General features: G+C 43.0%; 1 protein-coding gene across 2 annotated transcripts in view; it reads left to right on the forward strand.

Annotated features, from left to right (window-relative positions):
• The first annotated feature begins 411 nt into the window (after positions 1–411).
• The window catches only part of SMAD1 (SMAD family member 1), a 76826-nt gene continuing 55993 nt past the window's right edge, over positions 412–21244 (forward strand). The window contains exon 1 of one of the 2 annotated variants that reach the window (XM_024126582.1): positions 412–739. The gene's annotated coding sequence lies outside the window, so the exon portion shown is untranslated. Of the gene's footprint in view, positions 740–12918; positions 13016–21244 lie in introns of those variants that run through there. The other variant, XM_007127406.3, reaches the window with a different exon arrangement.

The following is a 21244-nucleotide window of genomic DNA, read 5'->3' on the forward strand; positions in this document are numbered from 1 at the left end:
CGGTTTGTTACAAGCACATGCAATAGTTACTAGGTTATCCATTTTGGGGTACGTGCAACTTCTGGGGCTTTCAAATCGTTGAGGAGTAAGCGAGGGGCAATGAAACTAGGCATAAAAAGGCGAGGCTCGAAAGGTAATTGTCAAAACGCACTCCACGTTTATAGAGCGGTTGGGTGGGCCCGGTGGACATGTTCGAGGAACATTTCAAAAAAATAAACATTGAACGCGGAACTTCACCGGCAGGTAAGGTACCGAGACCGCTCCCCCGGGACTAAAGGAGGCAGGGGCTGTGGTGTTTTCTCCTTGGAACCAGCGGGGCGTGGGGCTGGAGGCGCGGGAGGCGGCGCGGGCCCAGCGCCCGCGCCAGCGGGGCCGGGAATTTGGAGAGGATCCCTGGTCGCGCAGCCGCGGCGGGAGCGGCGGCGCGCGCAAGTGCGCGTGTGAGCGAGCTAAAGAGCAGGCGGGCGGGCGAGTGCGCCGGGTATTGGCAGCTGAGGAGTGGAGGCTGGGCGGCTCCGACTCCCTGACGCCAGCGCGACCAGATCAATCCAGGCTCCGGGAGCGAGCGAGTGTGCGAGCGGGCGGGCGGAGGAAGGAGAGGCCGAGCCGCTGAGCCCGGGCCGAGGCGCGGGGAGGGACCCTGCGAGCGCAGCGCCCGGCCGGCCGGACCGGGGTCGCGGGGGACCCCGCTCGCCCGGCCAACTCGTGCGCCCGCGTGGACAGGCGCGCAGCCAACCCGGTAAAACGAAATAGACCCGAACCCAACTTTCCCCTCCGTCGCGTCCCCGCCCTCCCCTCGGCGTCCCGGGCTTCCCAGCGCCGCGGCCGCTGCCGCGGGGCCGGCGGCGCGGTCTGCGGCGGGGAAGGGGCTCTTCCCCGCGTGGGGCGGACCGGGGATTTCCCCCCCCCATGATGGCGCCTCCCGGCCGCTCGGAGGAGCAAGCCTGCCACCTCCTCCTCTCCTCGCGCCTGGCCAGCCGGGCAAGGCTCGGGCCCGTGTGCCCCCCGCGTCTTTGTTGGGTCTGCGGTGGGGAAGCCGCGTTCCTCGGTCCCCGGCCCTGCCCGCGGCCGGCCCTCCGCGGCCACCCTTCTCCTCCGCCCGCCGCCCGCCGCCCGCTTCCCTTTCCCTTCCTGCAGCGGAGCCTGGGCCGTCGGCGCGGCCGGCGGGCCCATTGTGTCCCGCGCCGGCCCGGGCAACCCCTGCGGGAGTCGGAGGGAGGCCGCCGGCGCTGCCCTCTCCGCTGAGCGGGGCTGTTGTAAGGGGGACACCCGGTGCCCTGGGTCCCTCTGCGTCCGGGGCGGGCTCCTTCCTGTGCCCCCCACCAGCGTCTTGGGGGTCGAGGTCAAGGAAAGTTCGCACTGAAATTCCCTCTCATTTATTCAAAGGTTTGGCGGCGGCGGCGGCGCGCGTTATTTATTTATTTATTTTTCTCTTCCGCCTACACCCCCAGGAGTCTCCCAGTGTCGTCTCATTCCTTTCCCTTTCCCGGATTCGATTGCCTCACTGCATGTGTATTTGTGAGTTCGCTGTGCAGCAACTGCTCATTTACTCTGCTCTCGGTCTTTGTGTTTCTCGGGGTTGTTTCTGCAGGAAGGTGGGGGGGGGGGTTGGGTGTGAGAGAGACAGACGTGGGCTTGTTTTTCTAGTTGCTTAATATATATGAAGGCTTCCAGGGAGAGCGTTTCACTGATGTACTTTGGGAGGGGAGGGGGAACAAATGCTTGCTGGATCTTACAACTACCGTAGCTGCGGCTTTTGTTTATTTTGCGGCGCGGACGATGTTTCAGTGCACTTGCAAGATCCCCGGCCGGGCGCTTCCCTTCTGAAAATCGAGGCGCGTCTCCGAACCCTCTCCCGAGAAAACATCGTTGTCGTGAGTGCTGTGACAGCCGGCCTCTTTCTTTCCCCTGAGGTTCTCTAGCCATTGTAGCTGAAATTTCAGAGTAGGTGGAATGATACAGAAGTTGCCTGATCTCTGTATGTGCTTCCTCTTACTGAAACTCCTAGCAAGCAGCTCAGTCGCAAAATGCCTTTATTTCAGAACGTTTCTCGCTTTCATTACCTGTCGTGGATAACATGCCTGCATTCAGTAGCACAATGAGAAAACTGTTCTCTGCCCATGTTGATTTTTTTTTTATCTTGTTTCTCATTACCACTTGACGCTTTATTGGAGGTAGCTGAGCTGTATTGGAACCACGATTTAAAAAGAATCGGGGCAGAATCAATGTGCACTGCCCCGGGATTTTCAATTAGTATAAATATTTTGCATCAGTGTTAATTCTGATGGAGGTGCCAGGCCTAAATATGCTGTAACTGATTTAAATGTTTGTCCTCCCCTCTCTCTCCCTCTTTCCCATTTGCAGTTATTTGATATTTCTGTGCAGGTGGTGTACATTTGTGTAATAGTGCAGTTCTTAGGAAACTGTAACCAGGGTCGTGGGAGATGATTTTCTAGAGGTGGGCGATGTCAGAGCCTCTGGAGGATCCAGGCAGGATCAGGTTTCTTCTGAGGGTAGGGATTTGTCCTTGCTTTAGTTTTGACCCCTCCAAGCATAGGTATGTAACCAAATACATTTTTCCTTTTTGCAGTATCCTTTGATTTTATACCCTTGAAGAGCTGATGACCTTTGCAATTTAGAGAAATGACAGTTTTTAGGCAATTTAAAATATTAACTTCTTACATTTCTTGGAATTTAATTTTTTTTTCTACTAAGTTCATTAAAGCATTAAGAGGAAGTAAGTCTCATTTTTCCAAATACATTTATTAGTTGAAAACTAAATTGCAGTTTGTAATTTTGATTTCTAGTAATTCTGGGTGTAGTAACTTGGTTAGAGTGGAAAAAGAATAAACTTGAGTGTAATTAGATGAGTATATTTAAGCTGCAGTCGCCTACATAATCAAGGCCAAGTTGTGTGTGTATAAAAGGTCTCATTTGTGTAGTCTTACAGGCTAATGGAAGTATCATTGCGGCTTTATAAATAATGTAAGTTGTGTATAATGTGGAGTCTCCAGAGACGGCAGAGAAAGCATCATTACTAGCCTTTTCAACCTGCTTGAGATCTTAAATTGATTTACAGCACTGAACTGGTGCAAAATGATACATCAGGATGACATGGGGTCAGCCTGTAAAAGTCTATGATGTCAGCCTATTAGTTCAGTCATCATAATTAAACCATATTACAGGGGCAGCTAAGCAGGAGTCTGGCGTTATCCTTCAGATACGGGTGGTACATGGATTTTGTTTATAGTGGAAAGGCCAAACTGGCAAGGAACGCTAATGTTTCTGAAAAGGGGAAAGGCTTACAGAACTCTGAATTTCTGAAAAAATTGAAGCTAAATTAAGGGATGTTCAGTCTGCATTGTCTAAGTAGCTTTCCATTTGGTAGTGGAGAAACAGATGCTTTGAGGGTGCCGATAAGGACCTTTGCAGCTCTGATCCATGCACTGAATCATGCTTTATGTGAGCTTGAATTTAACTTGGCCTTAGGGACCTTATAAAATATTAGAGGACCACATATTTCACATCTCTGATCCTTTTATTAACACTGAGTTGCACTGTATTGATGCAAACGCTGATACATTATTTCTTTAATCATAGTTACGAGGTCTCCACTGGAAACAGAGATATTTGAATTGAACATATAAACAATTCAGGAAAAGAAGATTCTTATTTTTTGCTTAAATTTCTGGCAATCCTTATTCAATTTATGGGTCATCTAGGGCTGTGCTGTCCAATTAGGTAGCCAAAACCATGTGTGGGTATTTAAGTTGAAATTAATTAAAATTAAATTAAAATAAAAATTCATCTCAGTAGCACTAGCCACAGTGCACGTGCTCAGTAGCTAGTGTGGAGAATGTATACATAGAACATTCCCATCATCACAGAAGGTTCTGTTGGACAGTGCTGCTCTAGACCTTTCGCCTCTCCTCATCCTCACTTTCTACTCACCTTGCAGCTGCTTTTCTACTTGTTACCTCTGTGGATGAGTTTGTGAGGTGGAAGGGAGAAAGAAATGTCAGTTAATTTTGCTACTTCCTAGTTGCTCTTGTTAAAATAAAAGAGTTTGGAAGTGACAGTTGAAGCTACTGCATAAAATGAGGTTGACTTTTCTGTCAATCATATTTATCTTTGGTGTCATGGCTTCTAATTTGATTTAGAGCTTTGGGTAGGAGAAATAATTGTAGCTGATTTTTTTTTCTGAGTTTTTACTGTGTCCTTGTCTTTAATACTCATATCTCATTTAAGCGTCGAAACTTCCCTAAGTACTGTTGTTGTCACGTTTTACAGGTAAGGAAACTGAGTTCTGAGTGATTCATTGTCTTGCCTCAGGCTGCATAACTAGTGATTATATTCTTAGCCATGAAGTGAACAAGGCAAGCTCACTCTAGAGCCTCACTTTTCTAAAAAATTAATTAATTTTTGGCTGTGTTGGGTCTTTGTTGCTGCACACGGGCTTTTTCTAGTTGTGCCGAGCAGGGGCTCCTCTTCATTGCGGTGTGCAGGCTTCTCATTGCGTGGCTTCTCTTGTTGCGGAGCACGGGGCTCTAGGCGTACGGGCTTCAGTAGTCGCGGTGTGTGGACTCAGTAGTTGTGGCTCGTGGGCTCTAGAGCTCAGGCTCAGTAGTTGTGGTGCAGGGGCTTAGTTGCTCTGCGGCATGTGGGATCTTCCCAGACCTGGGCTTGAACCCCTGTTCCCTGCATTGGCAGGCGGATTCTTAACCACTGCACCACCAGGGAAGTCCCCTCACTTTTAACTATATATATATATATCTAGACTATCTGAATAATCATTGTTCTGCTGGGCTTTATTATTCTGGTATAGACATGACTTTACTTTTATTTTTTAGTCTTTTAGACAACTTTGCCTTCTATTGTGCTTTTCTGGGCCATCTTCTGTTGTCTTCCTTTAAGTGCTTAAGAAAGGAAACATAATGTTAACACCTCTCTAAGCAGAACATAATTGGAAGACTAAATCTGACATAAAAGTAATGCATTTCAAAGCCAAATTGGTTTTATCTCTGCTTTTCTGGATCATTCCTGTCACTTTCCCCTTGCTTTTTTCTTGTATAAACACAAGCTGATGGTACTAAAAGAGAAAGTTCTAATAGTTCAGTTTACAGTTTATCTCATTAAAATTAGTCTTCTTTAGCTGGTAAACACTGCGCCTTGAGATGCAAATAGTTCATTGCAAATTCCTTGGAATTTTTTTTCTTTTTTTACATTTATGTCTATTTTTGTATAGTCTTACAGTGTCATTTTTATTTTTATTGGTCAGGGCTATTTAAGAATTTGATGAAACCCTGGATCCCCTATCATGCTCTCATCCTCTAATCCAGAAATTGCTTGTATGCCCTGGTAAACTTGTGTGTGCACAGAAGTACCCAAATTTCAGCTGAAGGACGTCCATGGGACGCCTTGCCAAGTGTGTTCATAAACACTGATTTGTAATTTCCTTTACAAAGAATAGAGATACTGAGTGTTAAAAGCTACTTTGATGTTCCTATCAATTTGAGCAATCCGAGGCCCGGGGGAGATAGCGGCCTTGCCTGAAGTCACACATCCAGTGATTGGAGGAGGGAAAGCCTGCACCTGGATCACTGTCATTGTCAAGTTCCCATTTGTTTGCTTTTTCCTTCCTCACTGGCTGTGCTCCTGGGCCTTTGGTCTGAGCATATCCAGTGTTAATTGGGGAGGGGAGGGAAGAAGAATTTTTTGGCATATTAACTTTTTGAACCCAACATTGTTTGAGCTGAGTATGAATCAAGTCTGACAACCTCAGAGAGATGTTTTTTACAGATTAAAATTGATTTTTTTTTTTTTTTTAATTTTAGAGATGGAAAAGAAACGCCTTATGCCTGATTTAGTCAATGGGACCTTACTAGAAAATGGTAGATCCGAGATTCTGCGAAGTTCAAATTAAATCAGGCAAGTCTGCTGTACAAATCTCCTCTTTTGGCTCTCAAAAACAAATCATATTCCTAACCAGAAGTCAGAGATTGGGGTATTTAGGGAAGGAGTTAGGAGGTACTAGGGAGAGAATTGGAAAGTTCTAAGGAGAAAAGGAATAATTTAAATATAAAAATTTAGAAATGAAATATAAAATTATAAAATGACATTGAGGCTGATGAAGTGTTCTGTGTAATTGTACTTCTGTATGTGGTTTTTCTTTTCTTTTTTAAAAACTTACTATTACCGGTTTATTATGAAAGGATATAACTCAGGAACAGCCAGATGGAAGAGATGCACAGGGCAAGGTATGGGAGAAGGGCGCCATGAGCTCCATGCCCTCTCCGGGCGCCCCACCCGCATAGCACCTTGATGTGTTCACCAGCCTGGAGGCTCTGGTCTTAATTTTTGGTACCGAGATTAGCAGGAAGTGCTTTGGTAACAAATAGAGGCATCTCCATTTTGCCTGGAATTGGAATCTCTTGACTCTTTATCCCCCTTTTCTGCTATTACGTCGTATTGCAACTATTTAGGCTAATCTGGTGACCTGTCATCTGATTTGCTGCAAAAATACCTGAAGTATTTTTAATACTTCTGGAGTTACTGCCTTTAAAAAAAAAAAAAAAAGCTAAGTTGCATGAATGTGCTTACTTAAAATCTAAGTCAAAATCTTCACTATGGTGTTCATTATTAAAATAATGTCAGTTTTAGAGATGTAGTACTAGTCCTAGGCAAAAAAGTAACATTTACAGCTATTGCTGGCTGACTTGCAGAAATGAGCCGCCCCGTAGAACATTCATTTGCATAAGGAAAACTGTCTTTCAGATGGGAAAAGCCAATCTTTCAAAAACAGTTCAACTCCAATGACTGCATCAGGTTTTTAGGCTGATACTGGGAACTGCAGTATTTGAGCAGTTTAATCTAACATCTGTGTGATTTTTTAAAAATTAATTTATTACTTTATTTTTGGCTGCGTTGGGTCTTCGTTGCTGTGCGCGGGCTTTCTGTAGCTGTGATGAGCGGGGGCTCCTCTTCGTTGCGGTGCGCGGGCTTCTCATTGCAGTGGCTTCTCTTGTTGGCGGAGCACGGGCTCTAGGCACGCGGGCTTCAGTAGTTGTGGCATGGAGACTCAGTAGTTGTGGCGCATGGGCTTAGTTGCTCCGCGGCATGTGGGATCTTCCTGGATGAGGGCTCGAACCCGTGTCCCCTGCATTGGCAGGCGGATTCTTAACCACTGCGCCACCAGGGAAGCCCTGTGATTTTTTTAATTAGCTAAAATCAGAACTTTAGAGAACATTCCCTCTTGAAGATAAAGCATCAAACTCTCTAAGGTTTGAGGGAATCCATACCTGGCAATTCTCCCAAATCTCTCTGCTTGGTTCCTAGTGTTCACATAGGAGCCTTATATAGAACCCAGGTCTATGGTTGGTGGATTGATTTCTTAACTCATTTTCTTGAGACAAACAAGCCTGGATTTCAAGGAACACATCCAACATACACAGCAGTTACTTATGCATCTATATGCTTTTGAGCTCACAATGAAAATAAATGGTCACTATGTCATGTTTGCGAAAAGGAGGATAGAGGGGTCTAGCTTTTGATTCAAAAATATATTTATACGTGTAATTTTTTAATACTTTGTAGTTTCCCCTTAAATTTAGGGCAGCTGTACTATATTTTTTCCTACGATTCCAGATAGTTAGGGTATAGTTACTCAAACTATTCATTCATTTTCCTCTCCGTGTCTATCTTTTGTGGTTTCTTTGCGGTGTGCTTATGCAAAGTGGAAGTATTTCAGACCTTTATAGTTTTTTTTTCCTTTCAGTTTCGAATACCACAGAAGAAAAGGGAACTAATTATCTTTCAAGTATTATAATTAGGCATTAAATTAAGTCATTATTTAGTTAGCTAAATGCAATATCTTTTGTTTAGATTGAAGGAAAACACGTCTTTTTAATGGAGGAGAGGGGTATTAAATATCTCCCTATTTGATAATTTTGATGCAGTGTGGTAATGAGCATATGCTTCACTTAGTGAATCTGTTAGTTCAGAGTGGCTCAGTCATTAGTGAGGAGACCCACAAAAATGAAAAATTAAATGCAACATCACAAGAGTTGTTGCCGGGTAATATAGGGGTAGGTTGTACAGACAGTTCACATGAGGCCCACTGTGATGTGGAAGGACGTGTGGGTTTGCACAGGGAGAAGGAATAGACATTTGGGCAGAGTAGGGGCATGGAAGACTCAAGGGAACCAGGAGCATTAGGAGCAGCGCCGTCCGATAGAACTTCCTGCATTGACGGAAATGTGCCGTATCTGTGCTGTCCAGCACTATAGCCACTAGCCACAAGTGGCTGTTGTGCATATAAAATGTGCCTAGTGCAACTGAGGACTGCATTTTAAATTTTCATTAATTTATGTTTAAATAGCCACCTGTTTAACAATGAGCTATCACGTTGGACAGCACAGATCTGGAGGCCAGTCTGCAGCTCTGACTGACCACAGAGGGTATTCCTGATGGGGTCCCATATGGTGAGCTGGGAGAGGTGTTTGGAAAGGTTAAGTTGAGGAGGGTTTGAGGACCTCAGCGTGCCGGAATAAGGAAGCACTGGGAAGCCACAGAAGGTGTTTGAACTTGCAGTTTGGGTTGGAGAGGGTAGAGTCCATATGCCAGGAGATTGATAAGAAAGCGCTTTGAGTTCTGTCTCTCTGATGGGGTGGGTTTTGTGAGTGAAAAGACACCTGGTGGTTATTTGGCTATAGAGTAATGGGAAAGAGGGGTGTGAGATTATTCTTAAGTTTCCAACCTGAGTGGCTGGAAAATTAATAAAGCCTTAAGAATAGAGAACAACTGGTTGTGGAAGGAATAAAAATTGTGTGAATGATAAACTAGAATTGACAGGTTGAATTTAAGGTGGGGTATCTAAGTATTCTACAGGCAAGTTGGAGATACATAACTAAGCTAAAGCCTAGGGGAGGGCTTGGAGCTTTACGTAGATGCCAAGTAGTGATCTGTTGGGAATGATGGTGGAACGTCCGGGAATGGATGGGTATTTGGAGAGGATCATGAACAGAGCAACAGAGAGCTGGTGGGTTGAACCTTCCATTGATGCCCACAATTAGGAAGTGGTAGAAAGGAGAGGCATGTTTGAAGTAGACAAAAGAAGGAACTGGAAGAAAGGTGTGGGGTCAGAGGAGAAGTTAAACCAGGAAGCCAAGGGAAGAGAGATTCCAGAGGAAGATTCAAAGGGGGACATGTTGTATGGTTCAGGTTGAAGGAGAGAAGGTCAGGGTAATCAAGTGAATGCAGCTGAGGTGAAGAGACTGAGTATATTAAGAAATGAGAAACAGAGTCTTCTATGCCCTCGAGTGACTTATATTTCAAAATTGATGAGACGACTTCTTATTTGAAGGTTGAGGGAAAGAAGTTAATGGGCAGAAAGCAATCCGAGATGATGGAGTTAGTGATCTGGAGCGCAGGTGACAAAATATTAGTCATGGTAAGGAGGGAGATTGTCTGAGAAGGAAGCAGGATGGGGTCCGAGAGAGGAAAGCAGATGGCACAGAGCTCATGTCAGCTTGCGCTGGTTTTCCCAGTAGTGTCGGAGGCAAGTCAGTCCCTTCATTGGGATGGTGAGCCGGGAGAATCAGAAAATGATACTGGAAGTTTAAGAATAATGGAGAAGTCTTGGAAGAACCATTGTAGGTGATGTGCCAGGAAATCTATGGCGAATTCAGAGGCTGAACAGTCGGAGGAAGCCTGGGGTGAGGTTTGATGTGGCTGTAGAGTAGACTAGTAATTGCTTTTTAGTGTAACTTGGTGGCCTGAAAGTAAGATTGGAGAGAAATGTTGGCAGAGATGATTCTGGCTGAGGGATAGAAAACAGACTAAGAAATGAGGTTCTAGAGTCAGGTTGCCTGGGTTTAAGTCCCAGCCCCCAGCACTGACTTGCTTTTTTATAACTTTGGGAAAGCTGCCATTAACTTTTTTTTTTCTAATTTTTTTTAAATTGAAGTATAGTTGAATTTACAATGTTGTGACCATTAACTTTTGAACCTCACTTTCCTCATCTGAAAAATAGAGATAATAGTATCAGCCTCAGGATTGATAGAAAGATGAGGTGAGTTATCCTTCCATATTTCATGTAAGATGCTGTTAATTATAAGATGTTATTTCACGTACTACTGAGGAAAAAACCATCATTTAGGCACAACATTACCACTGACTGTAAATTTCCTGGTTAGGGGAGGGTACATCTTGCAGTCAGTGGAGTACGGAATACATAAAGGACTTAGCCTAGGACCTGGCACATAATAAGCATTTGGAAAATGTTAGCTATTTAATATTTGTAAGAGAGTCAGTGTGATTGTAGAGTCTAGAATGTTAATGAGAGCAATATCGAATCCAGTCTAGGTAAGGGGTTACAGGTTATAAGGAGTCTAATGGATTAAATGAACTGAGAAGGGTTAAGCAATGGGAATCCCAATAATGAAATTGTGGAATATCAAGTTTGGGAATTTGTAGATGGAGCCTTTCCCTGACAATGCCAGCTAAAGGTTTTTAAGAAAAGTATAGTAATTGAACTGAGAGAAGAATGCCCTTTAATGATTTTAAAAAGCTATTTAAAGTTTCCCAGAGCTTTTAAAAGTAAGTATTGTGAATTTATCTATGGATTTTTCTTACACTATTCATTAGTGTTAAAAAAATTTTTTTTCATTAGAGAATACACACTCAGCGAAGAAAGATTCTGGCGTGGATTCTTGTCATAGTGTCAGAAGGAAAGGGGGAGATGGATTCTCGATTGTCATTGATTCAGTGAATTGTCATTTTCAAGACATGGGGTACGGGGGCAGGGGTAGTACTAATAGCTGCCTGTAGAGCTCTTTTGTTTTTGTGTTTTTTTTTTTTTTTTTTTTTTTTTTGGCCACGCTGTGTGGCATGCGAGATCTTAGTTCCCCGACCAGGGATCGAACCTGTGCCCCCTCCATTGGGAGTGTGGAGTCTTAACCACTGGACCACCAGGGAAGTCCCTGTAGAGCTCATTTAAACATGGCTCTGAAGGCAGAAACCGTAAAGGAAGAATTTATATATTTGACAACATTTACGTGACCAAACACACACTCTTGAATGACCACACACAAAAATACAACCTTTCAAATTTGCAGCAAGTTACTCTTCTTGTAAAAAACTTTTTAAATCAATAGGAAATTCCACCCCTACAGAAAAATTGGTACATGGACCTGGAGAGTATTGTACTAGGTGAAGTCAGGCAGACAAAGACAAGTATCATATGATATCACTTATATGTGGAATCTAAAAACATGATACAATGAACTTATTTACAAAAGACTCACAGATGTAGAAAACAAATTTATGGTCACCAAGGGGGAAAGGGGGGAGGAATAAATTAGGAATTTGGGATTAACAGATACTACTCTATGTAAAATAAACTACAAGGATCTACTGTATAGCACAGGGAACTATACTTAATATCTTGGAATAACCTATAATAGAAAAGAATCTGAAAAAGAATATGTGTGTGTGTGTGTGTGTATGTGTATGTATACATATACCTGAAATGTAAATCAAGTATGCTTCAATTAAAAAAAAAATAAATGAAATTCTGGGCTCCTAAAAAGAATTGGTAAAGGACAGGAACAATTCACAAACGAATGAAATGCAAACTACTAATAAACATGAACTGTTCTGCCGTGTCCTGGATGAGACTCTTCACTGGAATGGGGACGATGTCTTCTCTTTTACTTTATTGTATCATTCTTTGTGGACCAGGAAGGATCAGTCTGGGGAAATGGGGCTTTTCTCACTGAAGGAAAGGAAGCCAAAATTTCCCTGCCTCCTAAGAGAGGCTGGGGTCACAAGGAGGTACACAATGAATGTAAGCTGGAGTTATAAGAGACAGGCCATCTCCATCCCATTTCCTTGATGTTGCCCCACTACCCTCATGACATTGGGCTAGGAGTCTCCTCAGTGGAATGTGAGGTGTTCCCAGCGCTTTAGGGGCTCTCAGTTGTATGCAGGTTCTCAACTAGCTGGCATGATCGGTGAACCTTAAGGATACCAGTGCTCCATAGAGCACATCGAAATGGGCCTCTTTCTCTCCCACCTGAGTTGCAGTATTAGATTTGATTTGTAGTGGCATTTTCTTATTCATATGAGAAACAGTGATGGTCTTAGAACATGGTTTTGCTCATTGAGCTAGACTGGTTCATAAGGTATTGAAATAAGAAGTTCTCCCACCTCTTATAAAGTGAAGAAAATTTAAAGTTAGGCATTAGCATTTGATTTCCCAGATTGTCTCTTAAGGGTAATAGTTTAGGTCGTGGGCGTAAGAAAGGCTTCTCATGTGCTGCCCGTAAGGTGGTTATTGGTAGGGTCCTTACCTAACTGAAGTACACTCAGTCTTACCTCGGCCTTGATTTTTTACCTGGCCACTCAACAGAAGAGGATTCATCAGCATCTTCTGACCCACCATCTCCTCTCTCTTAAGTGATCTGCACATATTTCAGAGTTGAGGGAAAAAAAGGCTTTTGAATTTCACCTACAGGCTTACCACCAATTTCAGCCACAGGCCAGTTACCCCCGCCTCTTCTTTCTTAAGTCCTTTCAGAGGACGGTGCCTGGGAGTAGGGGGCCGGAACTGGTGTGCATCGGTCAGAGCCGTCCTTCAAACTCTTTAAGCAAAGCTGGGGAGGGAGGATGAATGCCAGCAACACGAGTCTTAATTTTATCAAAATGGGTCTTTAATTTTATGGGTAGCTTTGTGTGAAAGGGAGTGGTAATGCTACAGTGAGTGTTGCTTTAGGAATTACACCTTTAGCCTTGTGACAGCTCAGCACAGCTGCCTGTACATAGCTTGCCATCCCATCTGTTATGGCTTCCTGTTTTGCTTTGTGTCCGTTGCTGGCTTTGCAGTCTGCATAATTAATAACAACCTCTTTATTTTCCCAGTGTTCGTGTTTGTGTGCTCAGGACTTCTATTCAGTTTGTTCAAGCTCGAGAGAACGAGAGAACGTTTGATTGGTTTCAAATGGCCTTCTGTTAAACTGTGAGCAAAATTAATTTGACTATCCTTGAAATGATTGGCATCCAAGCTGTATTTATAGCATTTATTTGCATGGAAACACTGAAGAGTTCTGTCTTGTCACACTGTGCAGGCTGAGATGTTGATCTGTATTCCAGGAAAGCCTCCTTTAAAATTGGTGCATCCTCACTGAGCAGTTCTGCTTTTTGTTGAGCCAGTATTAATCAATTCAGCAAATGTTTCATGCATCCAGTGCTGGGCTCTGTTTCGGGGAGGGAGAAAGAAACATCTAAGTCAGTTTTTGCTGTTCAGAAGCAGTCTTGCTGGTAAGAGGAGGCTGTGATTATATGAAAAGCTAAATAACAAGCCATCGTTATTCATGTTGTAGCGTCTTATTTTGAGTGTATTTCTTCAGTAATTGGGATAGCCTTTCAGAATCAAGGGATTAGGAAAGAAATCTGATGTAGTTGGTAGAGCTCCTGCGCCGTGCCCACTTCCAGCTTAGTGGATTCTTTCAGCAAGTTTTTGAGCATCTCTACGTATACTTCTGTTCATAGTGTCTCTTACAGAGCTTGATAAAGTTGGGATAAGGGGTCATAAATGTAGGATTTGCACTGAGATTGTAACTTTGAGGAAAAATACGAACCTGCTTGTCTAATGTAGCTTCTGTTTTAATAGCTTTTATTACAGTTATCTTATTCATTCTTTAGACTGAGTTCCTTGAGGGTATGTGGACAGTATCTTTATGATCTTCATGTTAGCACAGTGGTTCTCACTTTGCACATCAGAATCCTGTGAATGACAACCACCGCAAAAATGCCAGGGCCTGCCCCTGGGTGGGGGTCTGATTCTAGGGTTACGGTTGGGGAGCTTTTAAAGAAGCACCACAGGTGAGTCTAATGTACAACAGCATTGAGAACCTGTCGGCTTGACACATAGTAGCGATGAGTGAATTTTTTCATTTTGATGTGTTTAAAAACACGTCAGGAAATAGGACCTGTGGTATGTTGTAGGTCTGTTGTGAATATGAACTATGTCTTTGATACCCAGCAGCACTTGGTGCCGGGTGATAGCTGTTCTAGGTGCTCCAGACGACCCAGGTAGTTCTGAGGGTTAACTTCTGCTCCCTCTTTTTTAATTTGAGGAGAGAAGAGATAGAAAGGATATGTGTGTTTGAGAGCTTTCGCTTTTCCCTTCTTGAAGGAATCAGCAATTCCTTGTGTCCTAGAGTCTAGAAGTAGAGCTGATAGATAAAGCTGTTGGCGACCTGGGGCACCAAGAGCACACAGAGAAAAGGAGAGAAGAGTGTTAGCGAAGGTTATCTGGCGGCGGAGTCTGGAGGAATGTTTGGGTGTCACAGCTGGGGGGAGGGCAGGGCTGTTTCCGCCAGCGAGGATGCTGCCAAATGTCCTGTAATGCTGAGGTTGAGAAACCCTGGAATAGGGGATAAGGAAGGGGACTAGGAGGCAGATAGGGTACCGAAGTGGTAGTGTCACAGATGCCTGTTTCTGCCACACCCGTATGCTGTTTGCTGTGTTAGCCCCTCTCCCAAATCCTCTAGAGTCAAGAGCACTGTTTTTTGCCCTTATCTGTAGATAGGATTGTGACTGCCAGCTGTGTATGAGCCGTTAAAAATGAATGTTTTAATATTTTACCTATAATAACATATGATACTTGAAAGGGTCCTTCAGTTATTTTCCATCTCTACATTTGCTTGAACGGGACAGTATTAATTCACACACACAAAAATGAGCCAGTAATTTTTGTTCTGTTTTGCTTATGTTTTCAGTAAAGAATACTAAGAATGATCAGTAAAACTGGAAAAAAAAACATTAAAAAAATAAATCCAGCAAAGCAATCAATCAGTCCATCTCTGAGAGAACCAGAATAAAAGGGAAATTTCCAATCTTAACCAAGACTATCTACTAAAATCTTACTTTTTAAACTGCTGTTTCTTACAGCATCATTTATAAAGGAGGAGTTTGAGGCAGCGCAAGTGTCTCCCTTTTAGGAATGGATAAGAAAATACAGTCTATACGTCTTTCTTTTTTTTTTTTAAACCACTACACAGTAACTGGTAAAAATAAACTAGATTTTAAAAAAAGAATCAGTGGGAATGTAAAGAAAATGCATTTCTTAAAAGGAGTTTAATTTTAATATTCCACAGCCTCATCATAAGAAAAGAGTATTAAGAGTTGAACACATACGTGGGCTGTTGGTGTGAGGTAATGGTGCCAATTTCCTTGTGTCTTTGTTCAGTTATAGCTTACAACTACTTATCCCTATTCTAGGCTGTTTAGATGAAAATGAATTTAATTTTGTCATTGCTGCCCTGATAAAACTCTTGGTTTTTTCATGTTCTAGGAAAGTGGCAAGATGCCAAGAAGGAAAGCAACACGAAAACAAAAATAAGTTGGGGAGAGAAGGAACCAGGGGGGATTAAAGTAAAACCATAAGCACATCCTTGTTTGTCAGTCCCTCTGCTTTATGCATGAGACAAAGGAGGAGGTTATTTAGGAGAAGCAGGGTGGTAGAGGGGTTGCCTTGGCAAGCCCTTAACCTTTCTGCACCTCGGTTTCATCATCTTTAAAATAGTCTCTACATCATAGGATTCCCATAAGGATTTAAGAGAGTGAATAGGTATAAAGTGCTCAGGACAGTGTTTGGTGTTTCATTGTGGTTGTGTTGGTGATGGTGGTGATAATGACGATATGAGAATGATTTTTTATTCCCTCTGAATGCTTGAGCTGTGTTGGAAACTGACAGAGACCATGGATACACTCTTGTGTGATGTCTCCCATAGAGCCACCTGCGTGACAGCCCTCTCTCCCTTTGAAGTAGGTGGTGATGAGGCTGAGAGTTGATGGAGTCCTCAAGCTGGGGTGTTTCAGATGTTCTGTAAAGACTGTTGCCAATAGAATGAATTTCCAGAGGAGGATAGAGTGATTTATGTGACGAAATATGTTTTTAAGTTTTTATAACATCATAAAACCATTATAGTTAAGTCTCTGTCATCCACGTATAGATTTTCCACAGCAATATTTGAATCTTGAGCAGGCATTTCTTTAGAATTTACTACATTCTCAGAGTATATAATAGTTTTATGGTTAGTGTAAGCAACATGTGGTAAGGAATTAAAAGCGTTCTTTGATAAAAGCATAATACCTATTTGAAAAGCAGTGGTTACATTTTATTAAGGCTGCTTTGGATTATCCATTCTGTGGTTCATCCCCACTGATGCAGGTGGTTGATAGTCAGCTGAACTCGTTTGGATTTCCACATCAGGGTAGGCAACACAAAGCCCAAGATGCACAGGAGAGGTAGTTGTGGTAAAGAAATGGCACAGGTTTTTGGCCACTGTCTGTTAGATAAACAGCCTGAACATGTCCTGTGACTCTTATCACAATCAACCTGATAATATGGTTCTTCAACCCCCCGCCCCCCATAACGGTGAGCACGGTGATGCTGGGAACTGTTTCATACCCATTTTCTTCCGACTGCACCTTTATGTTGGGGATAAGCACTTAAAGTACTGTTCAGTTGAATAGTGAATTGGAGACTAACGCCTCTCAGTAGTTAAACGTACAAAGGAGGGGAACTTGTGTTCTGAAGACTTCTAAGAGCACTCTGTGTATTGGGTTTTTCCATCTCGATTGGTCAGTAACCCACTGAGGGGAGGTTCATGGATAGAACTGGACTGAACAAGTGATCTGAGGCAGAAGAGATCTAGATGGATGGCGCTGGTCTCACCTAATTCTATAGGTGATGCTTGCTTGTATCCACAGCATTGTTTCCCTCACCCAGTGAAAGGCGGAGCATCTGCTGCTTTTCGCTCTTAGTTGGAGGGAGATCTTACTGTTCTGGAAGAGGGCTGCTGCTCTTTGTTCAATTTCTCCTCTGAGGTGGCCAAGCGAATGTAAGTCCAGCTTAGTTTTTGGCAGATTGAAAACAGGATGTCATTGATCATGGAGGAGAGTGAAATCTGGCTGATCTCAATGTTTGTTTTGGTGGTTATGTAAACTTTGATTTTGAGAAGTTATTTTATTCTTCCAGATAACAGATTTACATACTGGAAAAGGGACAGGACCAAACTGCTGTTGAGATATTTGAGTAATACAAAACATTTCTTTGGTAAGAAATTCATACCCTGAAAAATTGGAAGGAGATTTGAATTGTTAATGGAAAGGGGACTAGGGACTAGAACGGAGAGGAAACTGACTTTTTGTTACAATATGCCATTTTGTAAAATTGAATTTTTTGATCATGTGGCTGAATTGTATAATAAAAAACTACATTCCCACCCATATCATATTCACCCAGAATTAGGTCATAATCCCAACCCCATATATTGGAATACATTTCTCTGAAAACCCTAGTTCAGTGATAATTCCATTCTGTGCAGAGACACTTTCTATTATTTTTTTCTTCGTAAAACAATAAATCTTGTCACCTGTTGGTCATAATACTGTCTCCTGGAGCCGTGTAAATAAATCTCTTACCTACTTTCAGTTTTTATTTGTTTTTATTGTTAGAGTCTTAAAATTGAAAATCGTAATTGGTTGTAAATAAAAATGGTCTGCTTTCCTGAACTCCCCTCCTGCCAGCTCACTCCTAAAGGTAACCACTTGTTCAGATTTGTTTATTTCCTTCCAGGCTTTTTTTTTTTTTTTTTTTTTTGTGGTATGCGGGCCTCCCTCTGCCGCGGCCTCTCCCGCTGCGGTGCGCGCAGGCTCAGCGGCCATGGCTCACGGGCCCAGCCGCTCCGCGGCATGTGGGATCCTCCCAGACCGGGGCGCGAACCCGGCTCCCCTGCATCGGCAGGCGGACGCGCAACCACTGCGCCACCAGGGAAGCCCCTCCTTCCCCTCCTTCCAGGCTTTTAAAGGTGTGCGTATATTATACATGTGCAGGTTTCGTTTCTATTTGTGTTTTTAAAATGGGATTGTACTGTGTGTATGGTTCTCTAGCTTTTCTTAACTGAACAATTACAGTATGGTTTTCTTTCCATGTTAGACATGAAAGGCTGTCCTTCCGCCCCCTTTTTTTTGACAGTTACATCATTGTCGGATGTACTATAATTTATTTAATCATTCCATTATTGTTAGATACCTGGGTTATGTGGAACATGAATGATCTTGAACACAGATCAAACGCATCTGAGGATGCTGCTTCCCTGGTAGCTGTTTCTGCAGCTGTTTTCTCTCATCACCCTCATACCACAGGGCCTGCTGGAGGTAGGGGCCTCCTAATTGTCTCCTCCAGACCATTCTTCCACCATCCTCCATAAAAACACCCACCTTTGACTATCCTGTCAGGTTATACCACACTTCCCCTCCTTGTTACTCACTTACTGCCTCACTCCCTGTCCTCCACCCTAATTCCTACCGGATTTTAGTGTCTCTAGTCCCTTCCTGCTGCTCCTATGATCATTCTTGTCTACTTCTCCAGTGACCTTTGACCCCAGCTCAGGGACTCCGTCTCATCGGCCCATAATATGGGATTTTGCACTTGTAAAAATTAAACAGATTTCACCAACTTTGTGGTTAATTATTTTCCTCATTTACTTAAGCAATAAAGTGTATTTGTTCATAGCCGTACCTTCAGAGTACGCAGTAGCTGGGATCTGACCACTTCTGCTGGGCTGATCCAAACTTTTATCATCTTGAACTGTAACAACTGCCATAGCTTCGTAACTGGTCTCTTTACCCCTTCCTACTACTATCACTCCTCCTCCTCCTCCTTCCATGCTTTCAGACCGTTCTCAGCCCAGCCACACCATCGTCAGCCTGCTAAGCTAGAAGGCAGATCACGCTGACATCTCTGCTCCCAGCCGGCAGCGGTTCTCGTCTCATCGCAGGGAAAGCTACAGAATCCTTGCGGCGTTCCTGTCTGTCTGCTCCGACCCCCGCTCCCCTCGCTCTCTCCATCCCAGTCGCATTGGACTCCTTGCTGCCCCTGGGACATCTCAGGCATATTCTTGCCTCTTGGCCCCTGCCGTTGCTCCCTGCGACGTGCTTCCCTAGATATCCACGTGGCTCCGTCCCTCACCTTTTCAGGCTTCTGTCGGAATATCACCTTCTCAGTGAGGCCTTCCCTGACCACTAGAATGTAGGTCCCTTGAAGCCATGATCTTTTTGAAAAAGAGAAAAAGCTGTTTCCGTCTCTTGTTCAGTGCTTAGAATAGTGACTGGCATATTGTGGGTGTTTGTCGAATGAGTTGAATGACTGTAGTGGTTATCAGCCTTTCTTTTTATCATTTTCTTTCCTTTTTTTGTACAAAGTTAGAACTTCACTGGACAGAAGCTAGGACACAAACTTTGTTTTTTCTGTATAAACAAAATATTAGAATTAGCTTATTGTGAACCAGCTCTGTAAATATGTTACATTTTTCAGCATGTTATAATTTTCAAATCAACTTTACGTATTCCTATTTAAGGCTGACACCAGCCCAGCGGGGTAGGTGGTGAAATCAAAATTTCATGGAAGAGCAAATTGAGGCTCAGAGAGGTGTTTTGTTCAAAGAGCAGCTGCGAAGTGGAAAGCTGCTCTTCAGACCTGTCTTTTTTCATTCCAAGTGAAGGGCTCCTGCTTTCTCATTTAGAAGCATCTCAAAATGACAGAAACATGGTGGGGGTCTTATTTGAAAGCCTGGAGACTGTGCCCTGATTTCTTACCCGAGATTTCGCCTGCCTTTTGTTTCCATTTGGAAAGCACATAAAATAAATGGTTCACTTTAAAATTCCTGACAATGACAGAGCAACAAGTTTTATTTCTCTCACCTGTGGAGGAAGTGGCCTCCACCCAGTTTTACTGAATTAGGAGGGAAGTGATTTTTTCAAGTGATAAAAAGAAAGAAAATTCCATGCTCTTCCCAGAGGAGGAGTTCAACAATTGGGAGAATGGCGTGAGACCATATGTTGGTTTGTAAAAGGATATAACTTGTAAAGATGTTTCCTTTGATGCCTGTGATGAATATGGATGTGTTTCCCTTCTAGAGGGTCCTGATTAAATTATTCAGTTAAGCACGGAGCTGGAGGATCTAAATATAGGGAGAGGGTTCAGGCTGTCCTGCCTTGTGGGTGTCAGCTCACCCCTACAGATGTGCGTGTTTGTTGTCATAAATAACACCTGCCAGATCAGTGGAGGAGGAGAAATGTTCCAAAAAATGAAATACAGCAGAGTATTTTTCTTTTCTAAATAAAAGGGACAGTTTTATTCCGTCCTTCGGCCTATTCCATTTTCATTTGTGAATTTGGCGTTTGAATTACTGATTTTTTTTTTTTTCTTAACCTGATTCATAGACTTTAGTATCTGTTCTGGTTTCAAGTGTAAATCTACCACTTACTAGAATATGATCTTGAAAAAGTTACTTAACCTCTGATCCTTAGGTTTATTACTAAAATTGAGAGAATGCGATACATCTTGAAATATTGCTATAAGAAGTCAATACGATCGTGTTTGTAAAAACGACCAATATAATCCTTACATAAGGTAATAGCCCAATTAAAATAATTTCTTTCATTTGTTAATGATTGAATCATTCCTAACTAGTTGCTTATGGGAATTTACCGCATTTAGCATGCTTTGCAGTCAGTAAAATTGCTATACTACGATAACAATGACTCAAAGCGAAGAGTTTTTTTCTGAGACAACTACTGTATACTTCCGCTTATAGTCTGTACAGTTAAATTTGCAAATGTCCCTGCTCTGCAGTTTCCAGTGTTTGAGGAGTAAGCACTTGCGAGCCAAATGAGTCTATACAATTTTTGAGTTGAGGTGACTGCAGATGAGTTTTATCAGAGTGAGGCCTTTAGGACCTGGATATCTTGAAAGGCCACCACGTGCTGAAGGACAGCTTTCCATTACAAGCATGAATTCAAGAACGGGGATTCAGGGGGATTAAGGAATGCTATACAACTTCTAGAGAAGTGGTAAGGAGATGGAGAAATAAGCCAAGCTTGTTTGTTGAAGTTGAGGACAGCAAGAAAACTTTTAAGTGTCTCCAGTCTACTTTAACTAAACAAGTAATCGTCTTGTGAAACAAAACAGAACTGACACTTGTTATTCTATAAGGGAAGCTCTGTGACTAAGAAAAATTGACCAGGTGCCCTGTCAGCAGCCTGAATTTGTCAGGATGGAAGGACTTGTGTATGCAGAGCAGAACCAGGAAGAGTTCTTGTCTTGAAGAATTTTCTAACACAACGAACATATATTAAATAGCATACTTGGTGCAACTAAACGCATAAACTACGG

This window comes from Physeter macrocephalus, chromosome 7, assembly GCF_002837175.3.
Source record: "Physeter macrocephalus isolate SW-GA chromosome 7, ASM283717v5, whole genome shotgun sequence".
In the NCBI taxonomy this organism is placed as follows: Eukaryota; Metazoa; Chordata; class Mammalia; order Artiodactyla; family Physeteridae; genus Physeter; species Physeter macrocephalus.